Source organism: Myxocyprinus asiaticus, chromosome 10 (genome assembly GCF_019703515.2).
Source record: "Myxocyprinus asiaticus isolate MX2 ecotype Aquarium Trade chromosome 10, UBuf_Myxa_2, whole genome shotgun sequence".
In the NCBI taxonomy this organism is placed as follows: Eukaryota; Metazoa; Chordata; class Actinopteri; order Cypriniformes; family Catostomidae; genus Myxocyprinus; species Myxocyprinus asiaticus.
This window is the reverse complement of record NC_059353.1, coordinates 25,122,412-25,147,327: the sequence shown is the minus strand read 5'-3', so window position 1 is coordinate 25,147,327 and position 24,916 is coordinate 25,122,412. Positions and strand designations below refer to the sequence as shown.

The 24,916-nt window shown below is 37.1% G+C and overlaps 1 protein-coding gene across 1 annotated transcript in view; it reads left to right on the top strand.

Annotated features, from left to right (window-relative positions):
- LOC127447348 (5-hydroxytryptamine receptor 2A-like) overlaps positions 1-24,916 on the top strand; it is an 84,012-nt gene that overhangs the window by 11,191 nt on the left and 47,905 nt on the right. The gene's annotated exons all lie outside the window — the stretch shown is intronic.

Sequence of the window (24,916 nt, the reverse complement as noted above, 5' to 3'; positions counted from 1 at the left end):
AAACACACACCGTTTGCTTTGTTGATCGCTCCTTTTTTCTTTCTTTTTTCTTTTCCACACTTGAATGACAGAGAAAGAGAAAGTTTTCTGCACACTGCCTGACAAATCTAACTCCTATCAGAAGAAAAATAGAGAGCTGAGAAGCACAATCAAATCACAGAGTGGTCTGAAGACAAAAGACCTGACGATGCACCTGTGGCACATATATTTATAGACCCTGGTACTGGTGCATTATGATGTCACCAACAGAGGCTGTAAAGGTTCTAGTCAATTTTATTGACGTGTTGCACACATATTCACAGCTGGTCACTCCTAAAGACGTTCCCATAAGCGCTGAATCAAGCGCAGCATTAAGTGTAGCTTTTGACAGGGAACACAAAACTTCATAAGATGTTGGTTAATGGAGAAAAATAACCTTGGGAGAAACCAGGCTCACTATGGGGGTCAGTTCTGGCTAAACAGCATGAATATAATGCCAATATTAGTTATTTGTGTGCAGTGCAAGTCATGGTTTAAAATGAGTAAACTCAATTTCGGGTTCAATTTAAACAATTAAAATTTTTGGTAATTAGAATAGTTACATTCAAAAAGTATTTTGATTACTGAAGAGATTACTTTGCATTTTATTGTCATTTGTTTCATTTCATATTTAGTCCTTTCAGATGGAAAACATATATACATATAAATGATGTGATCCAAAGTGCATTTGAACAGTGGTGAAACACTTTCTTATGATGTGTTAAATTCATACGAGCAGACAGAGAAATAAGTCTGAAGTAAGTTTGGAGTAGAAGAAATAGAAATAAACCTTGTGTAAATTGTCAGCTTTACGCTAAGCTAAAATGCTATTTCTAGCCATTTTACATGCACATGTTACCAGGCACAATCATATTTTTTTATCAAGGAAATTCACGTTGGATCATAATTTCTTTTTTTCTAGTAAGACCTTTGATTTTAGGGCAAAAATCTTATTCTTGATGATAATTTTTGTATTGTTTTCCTGTAAAAATATAAAAATAATCCTTAAAACAAGATCAATTTGATTTATCTTGTTTTAGAAACAACACTGCATAAGATATTTAGGTTTTTCAGAGAATATATTTTTAACATGTGTATTTTTGAGTTTTTATAGTCAAAACAAGTGAAAAAACCACCAGTGCTGAAGAAGTAATCCAAAGTATTTAGAATACATTACTGACCTTGAGTAATGTAACGGAATACATTACAAATTACATTTTACAGCATGCATTCTGTAATCTGTAGTGCAATACATTTCAAAAGTAACCCTCCTAACCCTGTTTATAGTCTATGTATTCCATTTCAAGAGTGTAGTCCACCATTAGACCAAGGTGATGCAGACAGAGATCAGTGACATGCCTCGAAGTTCAACCGGCAGGTCATTTCGGTGAGGTCTACCCTAAGACCAAGTTTCAGGCAGTGGCCTGAAAGTATCTGATATCTTACAGTTGGAGTTGGAGTTGGTATCAGTTCATCCTCTGAAGTCCATCGTAAAAGAATAAAGTGATGTCTGACACAAAGCAGGAATGGAGCTGGATCTGGCCGGCTCTGGTAACCTTGGGATATGAATCCAGGGTTGAGACAGGGAAACAAATAAAATCATATTAGCATAGATGCCATTCAATTTATTGTAGAGTTATAGATTATGAGAAATATTTCTGAGAAATGTTTCTAGTTCTGGCAGACCTAACTAAAGCAGCCTAATTGTGAGATGATGGATAAATTAGGTGTATGCCTGGCTAAATTGATGAGTCTTTAGTCTAGACTTAGACTGAGTGAGTGTGTCTGCATCCTGAACAGTGTTAGGGAGACTATTCCATAGTTTAGGAGTCAAATAGGAAAAGGATCTACCTCCTTTTGTGGATTTTAATATTCCAGGAGCTATTAACAGGCCAGAATTTTGTGATCATAATGAACGTGATGGAATATAGTGTGACAGAAGGTTACTTAAGTATTGTGGAGCATTCAAATCTTTGTATGTAGTTAACAGAATTTTAAAATGAATATGAAATTGAACAGGTAGCCAATGTAACAACGATAGAATGGGGCTAATGTGATCATATTTCTTGGTTGTAGTCAGCACTCTGGCAGCTGCATTTTGAACCAATTGAAGTTTAATTCTTGAACTTGCAGTACATCCTCCTAGAAATGTATTACAATAATCTAGTCTTGAGGTCATGAATGCATGAATTAGTTTTTCGGCATTGTCACGCCTCCCTCGGGCTCTCCACCTCCCTCAGTGTTCCTCTCCTCTTCTCCGGACTTCTAATTTGCCACACCTGCACACAATCAGCTCACTCATTAAGGACTGCTTAAATAAGTCACCTTTGCTTCAGTAACCTGTCAAGTCCCACTAAGGACTATAGTTTGACCGTGCAACTCACATGCAGTGTTAATTTATCTAAGTTACTCTAAGCCTGCAGATTTACCTTGTTGATTGTTTATTGTAACCAAGTTTCTCTACCTGATCCTTCCTCCTAAGTTCTGTGGACAATATTACCTGGATACTTACCTTGCTGTTCCTTCATCATCCTGAGACATCTCTTTACCATAACTTACATGTTTACTTACCTGTGTCATCTCATCTGTGTTTTGATCTCACCGCGCATATCCTGTAAATCCTGTGTGTCTCATTAAATGCTCTCGCACCTGGTTTCAAAAAGTAAACCTTGTGTGGACTGAGTCCGTAACAGGCATCAGCAACAAAGGACAGATTGGTATCAAATATAACACTTAAATTCTTCGCTGAAGAAGATGACCTAACAGTCATCCATTGAGAGTCAAATTATATTTTAGCAGCTTATTTTTATAGAGGTTTTTAGTCCAATAATTAGTACCTCTGTTTTTTCAGAATTGAGTAGAAGGAAATTTCTGGCCATCCAATATTTTATTTCATTGATACACTCTGCTAATTTGGAGAATTGTGAAATTTCGTCGGGTTTAGAAGAAATATAAAGTTGGGTATTGTCGGCATAACAGTGGAAACTTATTCCATTATTCCTGATAATATCTCCCAAGGGAAGCATATATAAGGAGAAAAGCAGAGGCCCTAAAACTGATTCCTGTGGCACTCCATACTTTTGTTTGATTTGACAATTTCTCGTTTACATATAAAGTGGTAGTGGTCTGATAAGTAGGACCTAAACCATGCTAATGCAAGTGCACTAATGCCAACATAATTCTCCAGCCTATTCAAGAGAATGTCATGATCTATCGTGTCGAAGTCAGCACTAAGATCTAAAAGCACTAGAAGAGAAATGCAGCTGCGATCAGATGATAAGAGCAAGTCATTTTTAACTCTGATAAGTGCAGTCCCTGTACTGTGATGGGGCCTGACTGAAATTGTTCATATATACCATTTCTCTGTAGAAATGAACATAGTTGGGATGACACTACCTTTTCTAGTATTTTCAACATAAATGGGAGATTTAAAATCTGTCTATAATTAGCCAATTCTCCAGGATCAAGCTGTGGCTTCTAAATAAGTGGTTTGATAACTGCCTTTTTAAAGTTTTAATGTCCTAAAATTTAAAGTTTAATGTCCTAAGGATAGTGAGGAGTTAATAATATTAAGAAGTGGTTCTGAGATTACAGAGATTGCCTCTTTTAAGAGCTTAGTTGGTATTGGATCTAACATACATGTTGTGGCTTTTGATTTTTTTTATAAGTTTTGTTAGCTCTTCGTGACATATGACAGCGAAGGATTGAAGTTGCTCGTGAGGAAATTTATGAGACACTGTTTTCTGAGGTGCAGTGACAGTTGATTGCATATGTTCCAATTTCATTTCTGATAATTTCTATTTTATCAGTAAAGAAATTCATGAAGTTATTACTATTGTGTATAGTACTGAATAAACACCTAAGATTGTTGTGGTTATTTTCTATGAGTTTGCTATAATATGCTGACCTGGCAGCTTTAATGCCTGTCTGTAGCTACAGACACTGTCCTTCCATGCACCGTACAATATCAATCAATGCTAATCCCAATGGGTCATTTTCATTATCTATGTGAATGTTGAAGTCACCAACAATTAAAGCTCTATCTACAGGAACTACAAGATCTGACAGAAAATTTGCAAATTCACCAAGGAAATCTGAGTACAGCCTAGGTGATCTATATACTGTAGCAAGGGCGAAATACGACAGAGATTTTTTATTCATATCTGACATTGTCACATTAAGCTTTATTAGTTCAAAAGGCTTAAATGTATATCCTGTCCTCTGAGTAACACCAAACACTTCACTGTAAATTGTAGCAACACCTCCTCCTCGACCCTTCAGACGAGGCTCATGTTTATAACAATTACCTGGGGGAGTAGATTAATTTAAACTAACATATTCATCTGGTTTAAGCCAGGTTTCAGTCAAGCAAAGCGCATCCAAACTATGATCTGTAATCATTTACAGTTAGTGCTTTGGTTGAAAGAGATTGCTAGAAATGTTTAGTATCCCTACCTTTATATGATGTTTATCTTTTTTTTTTTTTTGTTCAAGTTTGACCTTAATCACATTTATTTCTAAATTATTTAGTGAGCAGTTTGTGTTTGGTAGTTCGGGGAACAGACACAACCTCTATATGATATCTAGGTGATACAGTCTCTATGTGTTTTAGTTTATGTGACCTGTGTGATGCTCAAGGCAGCTAGCAGATGGTTGGATTAACCAGTTTGTCTGCCTCTTGACCTGGGCCCCAGTTAGTCAAATACTATCATTATTAAGACTATGAGCCAAATTACTAGAGAGGAGAGCGGAACCTTCCCTGGAGGGATGGAGTACATCTCTCTTTAGCAGGTCAGGTCTACCCCAAAAACTCTTCCAATTGTCTATAAATCCTATGCTATTCTCCGGACACCACTCAGACATTCAGCCATTCAGTGACACTAATCTGCAATTAAACCTCTTCACCACGATGAGCAGGGAGGGGGCCAGAGCATATTACAGTGTCTGACATCGTATTTGCAAGTGCACACACCTCTTTAACCTTATCTTTAGTGATCTCTGACTGGCGAAGCCAGACATTATTAGTGTCAACATGAATAACAATTTTAGAAAATCTATGTTTAGCATTAGCCAGCACTTGTAAATTTGATCTGATGTCAGACGCTCGAGCCCCGGAAATGCATTTAACAGTGGTGGCTGGAGTCTCTATTTCCACATTCCTAACAATAGAATCACCCATGACCTAGGTTATTTCAAAATTATTCTCAATGGGTGCATCACTGAGTGGGGAGAATCGATTGGAAACCTTAACAGGAAAGGGAGAGTGGTGTTGCTTTGCTGAGCGAGTATGTCGCTGAGATGTCACCCAAACGCCCTGCTGCGGGGGCTCTACAGCAAGAACCAAAGTGTGTGTGTTGCTTGCTGTACTACCCACATCCGAAACAGTATCTACCGGCTTTTCTTTCTCACTGACCTCTTCTAGCATTTGGATGTGTGTCTCTAACTCATTAAACTTCTCTGTCAGCCTGACTAATTCCTTACATTTATCACATGTGAATCCCTCACTGCTGATGGAAGAAGCCATAGTAAACATGTGGCATGCAATGCAGGAAGAAATAAAATGAGCAGATGCCATGACTTACCGCAATTGTTTGTTGTTGATGTTGTTGTTATGGTTGTTCCTGATCAGCAGAGGTTTGAGATTGATGCAATAATCCGTGTAAAACACAGTGGAGAAAACTAACCCATGCAGTCGAGATGCGAGAAAAAAGAAAGAAAAAAATAGAGAAAACGGGTGCGCGCGGAAATATACCCACAGTTAAAACAGTAGAAAAGCGGAAGAAACCGAAGCACGTGGTAAAATGGCAAAAGATAAAATGATGAATGTTTAAGAAGAATAAGCAATGCTAAGCAGGCTAGCAAGCTACAAACACAGACTCGTGCAGCGTGCCGGCAGCAACCGGAACAGGACGCTCCGGCAGCAACCGCAACAGGAAATGTAAAGTTTAAATTTACTCACTCATTTTAATCAATATTATGTCACAAAGTTAAGTAGATTTTACCTAGTTGTATACCTTAAGATTTACTTAGAAAAACTTTGTGCAAAAACTTGCAAAATAAAAATTAAGTACTAGTCATTTTTTGAGTGAAGTCAACATTAATCTGGAGTTTAGTAAACCCAACATATTTTTTTAAGATTCTGTGGGAAACCACGTGCACTCAAATTAAATAATTTGCTGCTTTTTCAGTTTATTTCATAAAAATGAAAGCAATGCAATTTCATTGAGTAAAATCCACTTAGATTTGTAAAATGTAAGTTTACTCAATCCATTTGTGTATGAGTGGAAAGGAGGCTCAAAGGGTTCTGGCTAATTACTTGTAGAAATGTGTGTGTGTTTCCGGTTAGAGAAACAGGCAAGAGAGAGGTTCCCAGTCTGAAATGTTTAATGGGCATTCTTCTGCATATGTATCAGCATTGAACATATGGGTGATCTACAAGTAAACAGATAACAAAATATCACTGCATGAAAAGAGGTGTATTCGGATCAGTAGACTCCTGTATACACCACTACATTTTAAACGTATTCAGAAATGTTCTGGCCGGGAGTGTCAAGTTTCACAGGTCAGTATACATCAGATTATATACCATTTAGGATGTATAGGTGACTGTCAATTCCTTTCTGTGTTATGGCTGTAAAAAGTCACACACTTATCGGTTCGGAGTGGAACTTCAATAAATGGCCCTTTGAAGGTCTCTGCATTGTTCTGTCTTTTCTGAGCGCTGAACCAAAACCACTTATTATTAATTTACACTTTACAAATTGATTTCGTTATTCATTTTATCTGACTCCAATTTTATATTAATCTGACTCCAATTTAAGTTGACCTCTAATTTAGATTACAGCTATAATTAACTTCTGATCATTCTTTTAATTTGATCTTTTTAAGTTATTGATTACTCTGAATCATCTTAATTTTCATTATCCTTTCATTCGGGTTCCGACTGTTGCTTAGAGTCATATGCTGGCCGATTAATTGCATAGATCTCACGGACACAAAATCGCCAGCCCTTTCATAGTCAGAGGTTGCAGGGTTTACTAATATTATCTGGTTCGGCCGCCTACTGCTTGCTCATAACCAGAAGATAGTTTTATTTAGTCACATTTCATACACTTGCTAAGATGGTGATAAGCAGTGACTGGTAGTCTTACATGGTTTCCTCCTATTCATAAGCAGTAATGATCATTATCCTGGACATAAGTTTGCGGTAACAAAAGGCTTCCCTCGAATCTACCGGTGATAAATGATTTCGGAGGGATTCAGAATAAATCAAATAATAACAATTTATTTGCCAGGTAGGATTTAAAATGTAAGTTACAAAATCAATCAAAGCCAATTTCACATATGATCAGAATAAATAAACATTTCTAAAAATAAAAGACAAGTCAAAGAAACATACCTGACAAAACTACATGCAACGGCAAAGCATGGGAGATCTGGCTTACAGATTCCCCGTGCTTCTTGCCAAATTTCCTTAAATACCCAGACAGAATAAACATTGTGTACCAAATGGTATTATCCTTTGGACAATGAGAATTTGGGGGTGAATGGGTTCTTGACTTCCTGGGGTTTAACCTTGTAAACATACAGGAGATAATTTAAATTGTAGGTCAAGGAGGGGGATAGACCTCCAGAATAATGTAGTATTTGGCAAAGACCTTATAACTTTGTCACCATTAGTTTTACCAACATGGGAAAGATAATATTATACCAGTCGCACAGAGACCTCTTAAATGATATCAAACACATACAGTTGGATTCTTTGTTTTAATGGTATTTGTTATATTTTTACATTTAAATCTTGTCTTTGTATTGGTCCTGAGCTGTTGAAGGGGAGAAGGGGGAGAGAGAAGAGGGGGCAGCACGGTGATTTGCAATTTATCACACTGTGGTGATATTCAGGTGAAGATTTCAGCTTTGTAAAACAATGCAAAGGTAATTTGCAATTTATCCACATGGTGATATTCAGGTGTAGATTCAGCTTTTGTGAGAGAGTTCTATGATGTTGATTCTCGCAGAGTTCTTTGACTTTTACCAGAAATGGCACCTTTTGGGTGTAGACATCCTGGTGCCAGCCTTACATGGCCATTTGTTGCCATGGTAAGTAATCCCCTGAGGTTGTCTGTCAGGGGACTTTTTCAAACCTGAGTGACATTTGCATTAAATGGTTACCTCTATTGGTAATTTATCTCAAAATGTATTGGTTACCCTTAAACTTAATCTACCCCTAAATCTTGACAGCTACTGGATCATTGCATACACTGGCTTTCATTTTATTGGTTACAATTTACTTAGCCTATACCTAAATCTTGACAGCTATTGAGCCACTGTGCATTGGCTTTCATTTAATTGGTTAAACATAAATATGAAGCAAGATGGCGCCGCAGAAGGCAGCCTTGGTGTGGAGTGCTCCAATTCTTTTGTTTTTGGTTGTTTGTCCTGTGTTTAGTAATCTTTTTCCAATCAGTTTCACCAGGGACGAACTGCTGAACATTTGGCAGCACATACCAGACAATCTTTTCCTGGTTTTTGACTATTCGGTTGCTTTGCTGGACATTTTAGTCGGAGGAGCAGCTGTGCTGTTCAAGAGACGTAGGTGAGGGAGACGAGCTGGCACGCTGGTCAGGCTCCATCGGCACGGCTTTTGAACAGCCCTGCCAAATATTCATCTAGCGAATCTCCGCTCTCCGGTCGATGTAACAACGTTAAAGAAGATGTGCTGTCCTAATTTGGAAGCACTCTTTATTAACTGTAAGCCTTTCTACTCACCACGGGAGTTTTCTTAGTTTATTCTGATGACTGTTTATAGCACTGCAACAGCTGGCTGATCAAATCACAGACACGGAACAACAATACCCGGACTCAGTAATTATTATTCTTGGGGATTTTTACAAAGCAAACCTCACACGTGAACTGCCCAAAAACAAACAGCACATTACATGCCCAACCAGAGACTGAAATATACTGGATCATTGCTATACAACAATAAAGGATGCATATCGCTCTGTCCCTAGAGCAGCTTTGGGACTCTCTGATCATTGTCTGGTTCATCTTCTTCCAACCTAAAGGCAGAAACTAAAATCTGCTAAACCTGTAGTAAAGACTGTAAAGAGATGGACCGATGAAGCAGAGCTGGAGCTACAAGCCTGCTTTGACTGCACTGATTTGAGTGTTTTTGAGGTTTCAGACACCAATCTGGACGAGCTCACAGGTACTGTTACATCATATATCAGTTTCTATGAGGATATGTGCATTCCTACTAGGATGTATTTAATATACAACAATGACAAACTGTGGTTTACTCAGGCATCTTCGTCAGGCCAAAGAGGATGCTTACAGAGGTGGGGATAAAGTCTTGTACAATCAGGCCAGGAACACACTGAATAAGGAAATCAGAGTGGCTAAAAAAAAATTATTCTGATAAAATGAAAAACACATTTTCAGCTAACGACCCTGCATCAGTGTGGAGTGGCCTGAAACAACTTACTAACTACAGGACTCCTGCCCCCAACACTGTAGGGAACCAACAACTGGCTGACGAATTCAATGTGTTCTACTGTAGATTTAAAAGGCCCAGTCTCACACCCCACACCCGCTCTGACCTTCACTTCACACAAACACCAACACCTCCTGCAACCCCCCTCCTGCTACTCAACCTGCACTTAAGATCTGTGAAGAAGAGGTGTGCCTTGTCTTCTGAAAAAAAAAAAGACAAGGAAAGCACAGGGCCCAGATGGTGTTTCACATGCTTCTCTAAAATCCTGTGCTAACCAGCTGGCCCCCATCTTCACACTGATCTTCAATAGATCACTGGAGCAGTGTGAAGTCCCATGCTGCCTCAAACACTCAATCATCATCATTCCTGTCCCAAAGAAACTCAAAATCACTGGACTTAATGACTACAGACCCATTGCCCTGACGTCTGTGGTCATGAAATCATTTGAGAGACTGGTGTTGGCCCACCTGAAGGACATCACTGGACTCTTTCTAGATCCCCTTCAATTTGCTTATCGAGCAAACAGGTCTATGGATGATGCATTCAACATGGGATTGCATCATATCCTGCAACATCTGGACAGACCAGGGATATATGCAAGGATCCTTTTTGTGGACTTCAGTTCAGCTTTCAACACCATCATCCCAGCTATTCTCCAGACTAAACTACACCAACTCTCTGTTCCCATGTCTATCTGTCAGTGGATTACCAGCTTTCTGACGGACAGGCAGCAGCTAGCGAGACAGGGCAAATTCACTTCCAACACATGTACAATCAGCACAGGTGCCCCCCAGGGATGTGTGCTCTCCTCACTACTCTTCTCCCTGTATACATATGACTGCACCACCAAGGACCCCTCTGTCAAGCTCCTGAAGTATGCAGATGACACTATTGTCATCAGCCTCATCCAGGATGATGATGAGTCTGCATACAGAAGGGAAGTTGAACAGTTGGCCATCTGGTGCAGTCAAAACAACCTGGAGCTGAACACACTCAAAACGGTGGAGATGATTGTGAACTTTAGGAGGAACACCCCAACATTGATCTCCCTCACCATTCTAAAGAGCACTGTGGCAGCAGTGGAGTCATTCAGGTTCCTGGGCACTACCATCTCACAGGACCTGAAGTGGGAGACCCACATTGACTCCGTTGTGAAAAAGGCCCAGCAGAAGTTATACTTCCTTTGCAGTTGAGGAAGTTCAACCTGCCACAGGCACTGCTGATACAGTTCTTCTCAGCAGTCATTGAGTCTTTCCTCTGCACTTCAGTATCTGTCTGGTTTGGTGCAGCTATGAAATCAGATATCAGAAGACTACAAAGGACAGTTCGGACTGCTGAGAGTATTATTGGTGTCCCCCTGCCCTCCCTTCAAGAACTGTACACTTCCAGAGTGAGGAAAAAGGCTGGGAAAATCACTCTGGACCCCACTCACCCTGCCCACTACCTTTTTGAACTGTTGCCTTCTGGCTGACGCAACAGAGCTCTGAGCACCAGAACCATCAGGCACAGGAACAGTTTTTTCCCTTAGGCTATCCATCTCATGAACAGTTAACACTGCCCCATTGAGCAATAATTATGTGCAATACACAGTTTAGTCTTTTTTTATTTATCAGACACATCCTACCTCTTCTGCCATTACATTCCCTTGCACTGTATATAACAGATATGTATTTGCACTACGTACAATATACGTAGTATATATATATATATATATATATATATATATATATATATATATATATATATATATATATATATATATATATTATATATATATACAACAGTTAGTTCCGGTCCTCGAATCTGATTGGACGAGAGACATTCCATGAGCACTGATGGTCTGACAGCATTAGCACTCCGACGCTTCACTGTGTGTGAAGCGTCTAATTGGACTTTCCACATTGGAGTGGACACACTGTTTAAAATGGAGGACATTGCGGTTTCTATAGTGATCGACTCTTGCGCACCGGCTACTGCGAAATAGGTAGAATTACCCCCGCTTGGACAGCTATTTTTCCACTCAGAAATCTGATCTTCAGAAAGCTGACAGCATCTCTGCTTGGGAGTGGCAACAGGTGATCACACACGCTCCGTCTCTCTCTCTCTCTCTCTCTCTCTCTCTCTCTCTCTACACACACACACACACACACACACACACACACACACACACACACACACACACACACATATACATCCATTCATCCATCCATCCATCCTTGTTTATCCAATAACTTGTTAGAAACAGCACAAGCCCTGATACTATTTCTGAAGTGACATTTTTGAATTACTAATGAAGGCTTGGACGCATCATTTGGTTTGACTGTACTCAGTTTTTCCTCATTTTTTTAAATTGACTTGTTCATTGAACTGTTGTATATAAGCAATATCACACTCACAATCGTGCTATATGGCCCTAAATCAGCACTGCTGTGATTACCTATGGCACTCAGCCTGCGGCCGAATCACAGCAGTGCTGATAATTATATATTATTGCTTAAATATATATATATATATATATATATATATATATATATATATATATATATATATATATATATATATATATATAATATTATATATATATATAATTTTTTTGTCTTATTGTGTATTCTATATATACTTTATTTTCTATTCAATTTTTATTTTTATTCTATTTTAATTTATTTATTTTTTATTATTATCTCTGTCTTGTTGCTGTATTGTATTGTTGTGCACTGGAAGCTCCTGTCACCATGACAAATTCCTGGTATGTGTAAGCATACTTGGCAATAAAGCTGATTCTGATTCTGATCAAATTTAGCCCACCCAAAACCCAAACAGACCTTAGCTTATGCCTCTTACAGTTCTTTGATCTATGTTGACAGAATATAAATGCTGAGATAATAATTGGGTTAAAATATCTTTATTAAAAGGAAAATGTGAAATATACTGTAAAAATAGAAAAATAAAAAAACATACAATAAAAGTAGTAAAAAAAAAAAAGGTGTCAAAACCAACATCTGAAACACAATGTGAAGCTTCAATTAGAGCTCAGCAAATAAACTGGCATCTGACACTGTGTCACTTGCCATCACATGAAAGTGATGAGCCCCAGAATAGTGTGGGTCTGTATCAAGTCTCTTCTGTAGCTTACCTTTCTCTTTCTTTGCTTGTTTTTTGACGTAGACTTTACAGAGTCTCTTAGCTGGGCCTTTTCAGGCTGGGCCATGGAATATTTCCTATTCAGTGTCTTGCTGGACACTGAATAGAAAAATAAATATGTTAGTAACAAAGGACACTTCATTAAATGTGTAATCCAATATCTAAAAATAATTGTTTTTAAAAGAACAGTTTGAATGTTACCATTTATAACCTCAGGATGAGCATCAACAAAGCTAATACACAATTGACCCTTTGCTAAGCTCAGTCCCCCTAGGGTACCGTTGCTTGCTCTGACAAGCTTAGCAGAACTTCCCATAGGAATGAATAGGAATAGCCATGAATAGCACGGCTTTTGGCAAAAAACATTCTTATAAACAGAACTGATAATATTCTTATGTGGGCTGGAATGAATAGTGCACTGTCAAAAAATTTGTGTGAGTTTACAGTAAATTCCTGGCTAATAGTCGCATTAGTTTCACAGTATATTTTACAGTATTATTTCTAAAATTTATTACAAATAAAAGACAACTGTAATTACTGTAATGTAGCAATGCTGTGTTGTAGAATCACTATGATCATCTGTATTTTTTTTTGTAAACAGTGTTTGATAATTGTCACCATCGTTGAGTCTTGTATGCTGAGTGTTGATATCTTGTGTGCCTGATTGACATGTCATTATAAAAAGTTAATGAGCGATAAAACTACAACCATATTATAGCCTAGCTTTGCAAACATCCATATGCATCATATGGTGTAGTTTATACATCATGGACTGACATAAAGTCAACCTATAATTTGACTATTTTCTCCATAGATATCAGTACAATACATGTTCTTAAACACAATTGCACCAACTGGGAAAAATTCAATTTTTGTTCAAGGTCCCATCCAAAAGGAACGCTAAACACATAATGGTGACTTCAAACGAAACAATATTTTCCCATAATGCAGTGCGATATTCAAATGTATTTTTTCACAGTAATTTGTTGTGTTGTGACAGAAAATGACCTAGCCTGCACTGGTTTTACAGTAAAGTATTGAAAACAGTATTTTATTGTAAGAAATTACTGTTAAATCTTGTAGAATCCTAGCAATTTTTTACAGTGTGGCATTTTAAAGCATATTTATCTGCTGCTTATTGTTAAAGAAATTGTTAAAATTATACAACAATTTGATTTTAAACTGTGGAGACTGTGAATCAGAATTGAGGCAAACGATTATTATCACAGTCACTTGAAAAGAGAAAAGCATCATTTGATGGCAATACACACCTGTTAACATTAGTGTAAGTGAACAAAACTGCTCATAATGTCTCATAAAACCCTTACTATGATGCTGTGAACTCTTTATTTACTATCTCATTTACTAAGAACTGAATCAATACATAAATGTATTAACGTTAATTTATTAGCATTAATTTACCTTGGAGCAAATATAGGTGTCCTTGCTGATGTTATACATGTTCATTTGGGAATGAGGGCTGACACAGTTTAATCCATAGCATGCTCTTCTCGAGATTTATTTGAAGATTTAAAAAAAAAAATAATAAATAGTGTGAAAAAACTGTGTGTATCATCTCAAGGAAACTTGTGTCGCTATTACAAGCAGTGTTGGGGAGTAACGGAATACATGTAACGGGATTACGTATTTAAAATACAAAATATAAGTAACTGTATTCCACTACAGTTACAATTTAAATCTTTGGTAATTAGAATAGAGTTAAATTCAAAAAGTATTTTGATTACTGAAGAGATTACTTTGCATTTTATTGTCATTTGTTTCATTTCATATTTAGTCCTTTCAGATGGAAGACATTTATACATATAAATGATGTGATCCAAAGTGCATTTGAACAGCGGTGAAACACTTTCTCATGATGTGTTACATTCATATGAGCAGACAGAAAAGTAAGTTTGGAGCAGAAGAAATAGAAATAAACCTTGTTTAAATTGTCAGCTTTATGCTAAGCTAAAATGCTATTTGTAGCCATTTTACATGCACATGTTACCTGCCACGATCATATTTGTTTTATCAAGAAAATTCACATTGGATCATAATTTCTTTTTTTCTAGTAAGATGTTTGATATTAGGGCAAAAATCGTATTCTTGATAATAATTTTTGTATTGTTTTCCTGTAAAAATAAAAAAATAATCCTTAAAACAAGATCAATTTGATTTATCTTGTCTTAGAAACAACACTGCATAAGATATTTAGGTTTTTCAGAGAATGTATTTTTAACGTGTATTTTGTCTTACTGTACTGGCAGTTTTTATAGTCAAAACAAGTGAAAAAATCTACCAGTGCTGAAGAAGTAATCCAAAGTATTTAGAATACGTTACTGACCTTGAGTAATCTAACGGAATACGTTACAAATTTCATTTTACAACATGTATTCTGTAATCTGTAGTGGAATACATTTCAAAAGTAACCCTCCCAAGCCTGATTACAAGTGACCCAGCAACAATATTTTTTTACATTTTTTGAAACGAGCCTGAGTTGGTTTGTTGGTCTTAGCTGGTTTAAGCTGGTTTTCCAGATTGGCCAAGCTGGTGCTCAGTTGGTTTCAATCGTTTTCTCTAAATTCACCATTGTACTATCCATTAAAAGGCAAAAAAAAAAACATAAAACATGGTTTTAAAAAAAGTGTGTTAACACTAAGTATTCAAGTGCAAGAAAGCTGATTTTAATTTCTTCTGTCATTTACATAAGCACTTTCATTCTCCCCCTTTACATTATCACCTGTTCTGAGGGATCGTCTCTGTCGAGAGAACATTCTGAAAACCTGAGGATCACTCACAAAGGATTGGAGAAACACCAATGAAAATTCCACTGAATTGCTTTTATACACAGACACATTCTTAAAGAAGACTGAAAACTGAAGAACTTTCAGAGGAGAAGTGAGATGGTAGACATGACAGAGAGAGAAAGATAGAGAGAGAGAGAGAGCAGAGTGGACAGAGATTTTTTTAAAATAGTACAGAAGAGAAGGATCACATCTGAAGCAGCAAGGGTGATACAATCAGAGAGGAACTCCCATTGAGTCCTATGTGCTGACGTATTACATCTCTGATGAAGCACGCAATGGGTAATCCTATTAGTAACACTGTATAAATAGCACTGTATTCTTTACCCATGATCAAAACAGGTGAGAATTGATATAGGCACAACACGAAATGGATACAACAGCTATATGATAAAAGACACCAAGTTAAATAAATAGTTAATTTATAATAATAACCAATTATTCCAGCAAATAATACAGTTCCTAGATCTAACTGCAGGCTGTTTACAGTTGTCAAGCAATGCCTGGAGCATTAAAGGAATAGTTCACCCAAAAATGAATATTCTAATAATTTACTCACCTTTATGTCATTCTAAACTTGTATGACTTTCTTCTGTGGAACACAAAAGAAGTTGGTATGTTAGTGACTGACAGACTCCAGTCTCCAATCACCATTCACTTTCACTGCATATTTTTTTTTTTCATGCTGTAAAAGTGAATGGTGACTGAGGCTGATGCTGATGAAAGAAAGCCATTTGGGTTCGGAACAACATGAGGGTAAGTAGATTGCGACATATTTCTTGAGTATCTAAATTGAGAATCTGAAATATCTGTTTTATAATAATAGTGTATTTGCTTCATTTGTAAAATTTTCACTGTTTCTTTAGAGTTAAAAATGAATGAAATCCGTCACAGAAATCATTCACATTTTAACCATATAAAGCCTTTGTGTATCAAATATGATACGTTTGACGGCTCCTATTTCACTCTCTGTTCAAGTTGACAAGCCACACAACCTATGGTATGTACATTTCACATGTTTATGGCACCATCTAAAGGTTATTTGTGAAAAAAGTGGTTTCAATGTTTATATCGATCTATTTAAAATGGCGGCGGACTTGCGCAAAAAGTGACTCTTATGTTGAGATAAATGACAGCTTATTCTAATAAAGTAAAAGTGACAGTAATGATTATATTGTTACTGATATTTTAAAATGAGTATTTTATAAATATAAACAACTTGTGTTTGGTTAAAATTTTGAATATTATTTTATTGAAAACCCCCCTTTGAAATCCATGTATCAAATATGATACACTAGGCTTCTGAGGTATATCTCTCATTCCATTCATGCCCACAACAACAACAAAAAAGTCACAGAGCCTTGAAAATTCTGACATAGTATACATTTTATAAGATACATTTGAAGTGTTAACTAATATTTCTGTGTATTTTCATATATATAGCCTGCTCTATCATTATAAAGATCTCATTATTGTACATATTTATAGACCAAGGAGAGGAAGTTGTCATGACCAAACTCTGAAAAGGCCAGGGAGCCCTCTGATAATACCCCAAGATTTACCACTGTAGCATGTATGGGCTGAGAAAAAAACTTAAATGTCCTACAAAAATTAATTGCTGGGCCTCAGGAGGATAATGACCTTTAAAGCCTAATGTATCAAATATGATACATAAAAAAACGTGAATTTTGTTTATTTTGTTTATTTTTTTTATTATTTATTTTGGTAGTTTGTCTAATGATACTAAAAACTGTTTAATGTCAAAAAATTATAATTTTCTGACAATTATTTCATATGTCAGGTCCAAATCTAGGGGCCGACTACAATCTTAAAATTGTCAGATTTTCATTGTAGCCTCCCTTATATTCTTGTTGCTTTTTGCTCTTCATTCTTCCTCATTTGTTTGTTTATATCTCCATTGCTTAGGAATGAGTGACAGTTAGAAAAGCCAAAATAAAGGGGATCAGAATACACACAGACACTAATTCCCCCTTGATTCTCTAAACCCCTCAATCTCTACAGCAGAGTTCTGGCATAATCTCCTGCCACATCATGTCACCATGACGATAGAGTGTTCCAGAGCAACACTCAAAGCTCAATAGCTGCCGTTAATGCAGCAAAGATGGTTCTCTGGCACAGGTGGACTCTAGGTTGCCACGGTGCTCATTGACTAAAAAGAAAGGAGTGACTTAATGAGCAGCATGAAGGGCTAATGACAAGAATCTGCATAGAGACTCATCCATATTATCCATGGATCATACATCTGCATTATAGATCTTGAGGGGTGAAATATCTGTAGGACGGTTGTGGAGAACAGTCATCAAGTTCTCTTTATAGGAATAATAAGAATTAGAAGAATGTTCACATAACAGCAGAATACGGTTGTCAGTCCTGTTTAAAATACTAAACACATTTAAGTATGCAGACTGAATTTTCAGGAAACAACACGACCCAAATGCTCATGTCTCTGTCGTTATGGTTGTAGGCGCTATTCACGGCTATCGTGAAATTAAGACAGTCTCGTCAGCTGTTGTATGAACATGATAATTCAAGATTCACACCTACTGTATTAAACGGTTGTCAATCCAAAACACAGAATGTGTGAATGTAGCCTAAATAATTAAAGATATAAAAAGGTTTATGGCAAATGTAATGGCACTTTTCCACTGCACGTTACGGTTCGACTCGACTCGACTCTGCTCACTTTACTTTTCTGAGCTTGCTTTTCCACTGCAGTTTAGTGCAGCCTCAACGTGGGTGGGATTATAGACTGATCGTCATAGTTGCGCCGCCTCTACTCCTCGGCTACTAACGAGAGGAACGTCTGCACCTCGGTTATTGACCACGGCGTGGTTTTGCGCACAGCCATTTCTTTTTACAAATCGAAAGTCGCGTGAACAATTGATACTGCTGTCGCTGTTGCTATCTTTAAAACTAGCGGGTTGATGTCCCGTGTCGCAAATCCAGAGACGCTGGTAGTGACGATTCTCTCTGACCAATCAGAGATCTGCAGGGTTTTGACGTCACATTTAGTATCAGCTCGGCTCACTTGGAATCTCAACTGAGGTGGTACTAAAAAAAGTACCAGGTACAAGGAACTATCCACAGTGGAAAACCCCCAAAAAGCGAGCAGAGTCGAGTCGAGTCGAGCCGAACCATACCGTGACGTGGAAAAGCCCCATAAGTCAAATTAAACCATTTTGAGTTGTTTGCTGGATAATCAAGAGATAATGCCTCAGAGTAAAGCAGTGAGAAAGGTGTGTGTGGATGGGAGAGGGCGATTTAATTAGTCTGATAGATTCAGGGCTGTTTAACGAGGCAGAGGATGAGTTCAGGAAGGGTCAGGAAAAACGGGGTGAGCCAGCAGTATTGTAATCATCCACGGACACGAACACACACTCGGACACACTTCTCATGCCACTTAAAGAGAGATTCCTCCCTGCCTCAGCCAAACATCATCGGCTTTTTTCTGTTTTGACATGGTGACACTGACTCATGTAATCATGCCCTCTCAGTGGTCATTACTTCAGCATCCGGATCAAATCGATACTTACTGAATTAATGCAATCCAATATGTGCTGGCACTTGTTGATTTTCTAGAGTCAAGTCTTTGTTAAGATTTGTCATTCTGCATGCTGAAATCTTTGTAAATTTTAGTGAGGCAAAGCTTAGAGGTTGGCTTGTGTGTTTGTGTTTGTATTTATTCATAGTTGATAAAATGTTGTCAGAGAGTTTGTAATATTCATAGGCATTATTAATGTGTGGAGATGGGTGGTCATGTCCCTGCCACTTTTTGCCTTTGACAGTTTTGACCCCACCACTTTTGGAAATCCACTGACATACAGATGCAGTTTTTGTTCATTAACTGACTGACTAACTCCCAATACTGACAGTGTTACGTGCGGATCAAGTTATCAAATTAATTATGCAAAATATTTATTGGAGTGCTTCAATTAGTTATCAAGAATGACTATTTATCAAAACAGTAAAATATTATTTGAAACTTTTCTGCACATAACGTAGTTAATATTCATGAGTTTCGACACTTCTTGAAGTCACCCCCCTCCCCCCACATTGTCCCCACCACTTTTTAAAACAAAGTGACACCCTTGGTAATAGACACACCAAAAAAAAAAAAAAATCTGTCACAATTTACTCACCTTCATATCTTTCCAAACCTGTAAGATGTTTTTATTTTTGAGGAACCAAGGACGTAGATTTGATTTGAACAATGGGGGGTGGGGGGGGTGGGGGGGTTGCAGCGTGAAGCATTTACATGTTTCCACTGGTCATGGTATAAATACTGGAGGGTTGTACTTGCTTGTTTTGAGTATTGTGTGTGTGTGTGTGTGTGTGTGGTTACCTTCATACCCAAATGTATCAAAAAAGCAGTCCATATGACTCGATATGATTTTGGTTTTGGTAAAAATTATTTTTTTTTAAAAATTAAAATATAAATTAAAACATCTCCTTTTCAGTGTGTCCAGCGAACAGTGGCGTCTTACATGGTGCCCTAGGCACAATGGTGACTTTGTCATGATCATCAAAACAAAACAAAAATTAAATAGAAAATTTATTTTTGTAAATAATTCTTTAAGAGAAATAACATAACTGGAAATAACCAATTGTGACCTTTCACCTTCAGACTTTCTGGATGTTATACAGCTTTAAATAGTTTTTTGTACATCTATGAATCAAATTTGACCTAAAAATATTAAAGTTTTTCTCAAATTTAGCCCCTAGCCCCATACTGTTCTCTAGTTTCCCCACCTGCTTCACTGGGTACTACATCTTACACAAAAGTTGCATAGTTTTCTCTCAAATTCTGTTCCCATAATCCAAGCGTTTTTGAAGGCGCAGTGTCTGTTCTCTCTCTTGAGTGAAGTCTTCTTGCTTCTCTCTGTTCTCATTGTCAGAACACAACAGATTTGATGAGATGGATGACCTGATAGTCGAGCGTGAGCTCCCTCTTTCTCTCCCTCTCGCTCTCTGTCTGTGTGCGGAGCCAGCAGATTCTGGTGCTCCTCAAGCCAGTGATCATTCTCTTCAATCCAGCTGTGCTGAGAGAGAGAGAGAGAGAGAGAGAGAGAATGTGAAGTGTGAGTCAGGGGTTTGGTGGAAGTTCTTCAGGTGTTTCCTCTTTCTTCTGCACCTGCGTCGGCTAAGAAGACAAAGCAGGAAGATGATTTAACGCGACAGGCAGCACGCGCGCACACACACACACACACAAACACACAGTATTTTTATTTTATTTCTTTACAGTTTTGAACAGGTAATATGTTAAGTTTACTAACATGATTTTATATGAATGGGTACAATGGATCTAAAGGCCGTCCGGTGGTAAAAGACCTTTTGAATATAGATTCCCCCATAAACATTAGAAATAATTATTACAGCACCTTTCTTAACCCCTGTAACACTGTAACAAATTGTTTGACATTAGTGGGAAGGAATGGATTTGTTGGAATGGATGTGCAAAATGGGCCCATTTTGACTGCTGTAAAAAGCAATAGAGATTCTTTGTGAAATAGGCATGAACTAAAATTGTACACTGCTGATTTTTTGCCAGCAGAATAAATCAGAAATTGTTGTCATATATTTAATATATTATAAAATGGCAAAAGTTACTGAAATAAATGTAAATTGAGACATCCTTACCCAATGTTTGCCATTTTTTTTTAATTATTATTCTTTAAAAAGTATGTTACTACATTAATATTGAGTATATATTATTTTTCCTATCATTATACACTGTGAGACCATTTTGAATATTTTTCAAAAAGAGTGAAAAATTATCCATAGGACAGAAGGAGGGTGCAGTTTCTTAAGACAATAGGAGGGTTAAATGTTTTGGACTTCCCTGAGTGAAAGTGATGGTGTTGGTAAGTGCACTGTTTTGTCATGTTACATAATTACTCATTGAAAAAAAAAGTAGTATTTTAAATAGTTTAACTACTGTCACTCTACTGTATAATCTAATTAGGCTGGGGGGAGGGGTTTGGTGGTTTGTGCGGCGGACTGCTTATATTGCCTATGCCAAGATCAGCCACTGCCAGCGAAGACCAGAAGACCCTTCCTATCTAAGCATACTGCACACATTTTTGTCATCTCTAGATTGGACTACTGCAAATACTCTTTATTGTCTGCATGCATTAAACCTCTGCAAATGATCCAGACAAATGGAAGATGGGGGAGTATTCAAGAAACCTGTTTTAAAGTATTAGGTAACACTTTACAATAAAGTTCCATTTCTTAACATTAGTTAACATCAACTAATGAATAATACTTTTACAACATGTATTAATCTTGGTTAATATTACTTTCAACATATAGTAATGCATTTTTTAATTCAAAAGTTGTATTTTTTAACATTAGTTAATGCACTAGGAACTAACATGAACTAACAATGAACAATTGTATTTTTATTAACTAGCATTCGTACATATTAATAAATGCTGTAAAAATATATTTTACATTTTTAGTTCATGATGCATTAACTAACAAATTAACAAAACCTTATTGTAAATTGTTACCAGTTATTTTTGCAATAAACATGTTCAATGCATAAATGTAAACGTAAAATGTTCTCAAAGTAGGATGGCAGTCTACATGCATATAAATACTTAAAAGCCACTAAGCTAGAGCCACTCATCCAATGATGTTAAAATGTAAACTGACCAGTACTAAAGAAGTGACAATGTGTTGATTCATAGCTTGTAATGAGATCTTGAAGAGATTGAGATCTTTTTAGAATGCGCCTATCCCTGGGCACAATCTCCTCTCTTTTACACACACACACACACACACACACACACACACACACACACACACATGTTGCTTTCTGGTTTGTTGGTGTCCTTCACCAAAATCAGGCAATTATCCTGTGTGACCAGATAACTTTTGCCTTTCATGTGAGGCACAGGCAGGAATACTCCACAGATTTGAGGGAATTTGGCAAGTTGATTGATTATGCCTTGAGTAATTAGGGACTCCCCTGAGCTCACAATAATGGCAACTCAAATTAGACCCACTGTCTTGAGGGTTTTAAAATGAGACTCTGTCCCTCAATGTCTCACTCCCCCTTTTAGTCACAAGTGCAAACACACATTTATAGCACCTCTTAGACACAAACACATACAGCAATTTTGCATTAATGGATTATTGATTAGCCTCTGGTTTTAATGCAGTATCTTCTCTTTGAGCCTGATTGAATGAAATTGTTGTTCATGTCATGTGATCTTGTCATGTGATTCCCTGTTTCCATGTCAAATCATGCGATCATCCTGTTTCCCTCCATGTTCATGTGTCTTGTTTTCATTGGTTTATTGTCTTGTTAACTCATTATCAGTTGTAGTTTGCCACTGGTTTAGTTTAATAGTCTTGTTATCTTGTTTATAGTTCTGTCTGTTCATTGGTTGTCTTGTTACCCATGTTTGTGTATTTAAGCCCTCATGTTTGCCATTGTCTCTTGTCAGGTATTGTTAATGTAACATTGTCAAGTCGTTTATGTTTATGTTTTGGATTCACATTTTTGGTTATCACTTATGTAAATAAACCGCACTTGGGTTCTTCACATCATCTTTGTCTGCCTGTCATTGCTAAGTGTATGTTATAGAAAGCCACAGCTGGTAGAGAGGAAACAGATAATGTTCTTTATCTCTCCAAGTCTATTCATAAGCACCTATTCTACTCTGCAGTGATTGACCTTTTTATTCTTTAAATTCTATATTTTCCTCTTTTTATGTCCCTGTGTTTGATTTTATTTTGAAGCCTTCAGCAAGACTTTGATTTTGATTTATACCATGATGCATACCTCTACATCAAACGCACACCCGGATCTTCTTAATATTCTCTCAAAGACCTTCATGTCTCATCATAAAATCCGCATCCCCCCCAGCCCATGCAGTAGTTGCAGTCTTTATACTGTAACATAGATAATACTGCATGTGTTTATGTGTGAGACCTATCTGTATTTTTATGTTCCTAGTAAAACATATCTATCTTTAGCAACTGTGACTCTAGACTTCTTTTAATACCTCATTAGATGGTAAAAGCAGAAGCACGTGGGAGCTCTTCAAAGCTATGATAATGTTATTTACTCACAGAACATATTTTGTGCTGCTGTGTGCGTTTATCATACTGCAGACTGAAACTGATATTTTATTCTGCAAAGAAATTCAAAGAAGTTTTCATTGTTGAATTGATCCTTGAATGTTTATAACCATCACAGACTTATCTCGCTTTGAAAAGGTGCAGTAAACAAAGCGCATACAGGGAAACAACAGCAAAAGTGTGACTCTGTTTAGGTGGTAAACTCCAGGGGTCAAGTTTTGGCACAGTTAGCCCCTGCTGGTAGCAATAACAACACCATGTGTGGACCCAAAAAGCATCTTTCTCCAGTGATGGCCATCCAAAAGTAGCCATGTATTCTGACGATTTCTTTTGTTTTTCTGCAAGGAACATTTTTATTGCTTATAATGTGCCTAATCTGAGTATGTAGATGACATGAAGCGATGGTCCAAGGTTAGTTATGTTGATATCATTAACTACTTTTAGTTGTTATGAGCCAACAACTACACAAGTTGAGCGTGAAATTCATTTTTACTCCATATAACACTTAAAGGTGCAATATGTAACATTTTTCATGTAATATTCACCTTTTTTTTGCCAATGTGTCGGCTTGTAATGCAACTTAAAAAATGAGCCCTTCCCGGACTTCCTAGGTTGCCTATTAAAGCCTGTAGACTGATTTTCATGCGAAAGGAGCGGGTTGCTTTTGCCGGGAAAATCCAAAGGATGTGACGTTTATGCGTGCTCCCGAGAGCCTTGCCTCAGACAGTAGCTTCTCTTCCGCTATTCAACAGCATCAAAAAACTGCAACACTAGGTAATGTTATCTTAGAGATGGAATCCAGCAAACGTCCGGCTCCCAGCACAACACCGACTCCTACACAAACTCAGAGTAAGCCAAAAAAAAAAAATATTTATCAATGGGGATCAAAACCGACCCTGAATTGGCGTTCTTCTAATTGGACAGGTAAGCTTACATAACTGCAAAGCATGTGAAATATAGTGCCATAAGGACTGATCTGTGTAATTTTAGTTAACTTGATCTTGCCTGCTAACGCTGACGAATTGCAAGCTACTTTGCTTCATAACTTTCAAATAATTTCAATGATCTTCTCTTTATACTAAAAGTCAGGTATGCTGATTCACAGTAACTGACATAATGTTAATCTGTAATTATTCAGCAAGGTAAACTATGATAACACATGAAATGAATGCTAGACAATGTTCAAGATAATGCAAAAAGCTCCATTCATTAGTGTAACGTAACTTGGTTATACAGAAAATATATACAATCTATTATTATGAAACAATAGCACATTGATATATCAAAATGACAGTTGTGATGGAATCACCTCAATACTGAATTGTGTCAACATATTTATAATGTA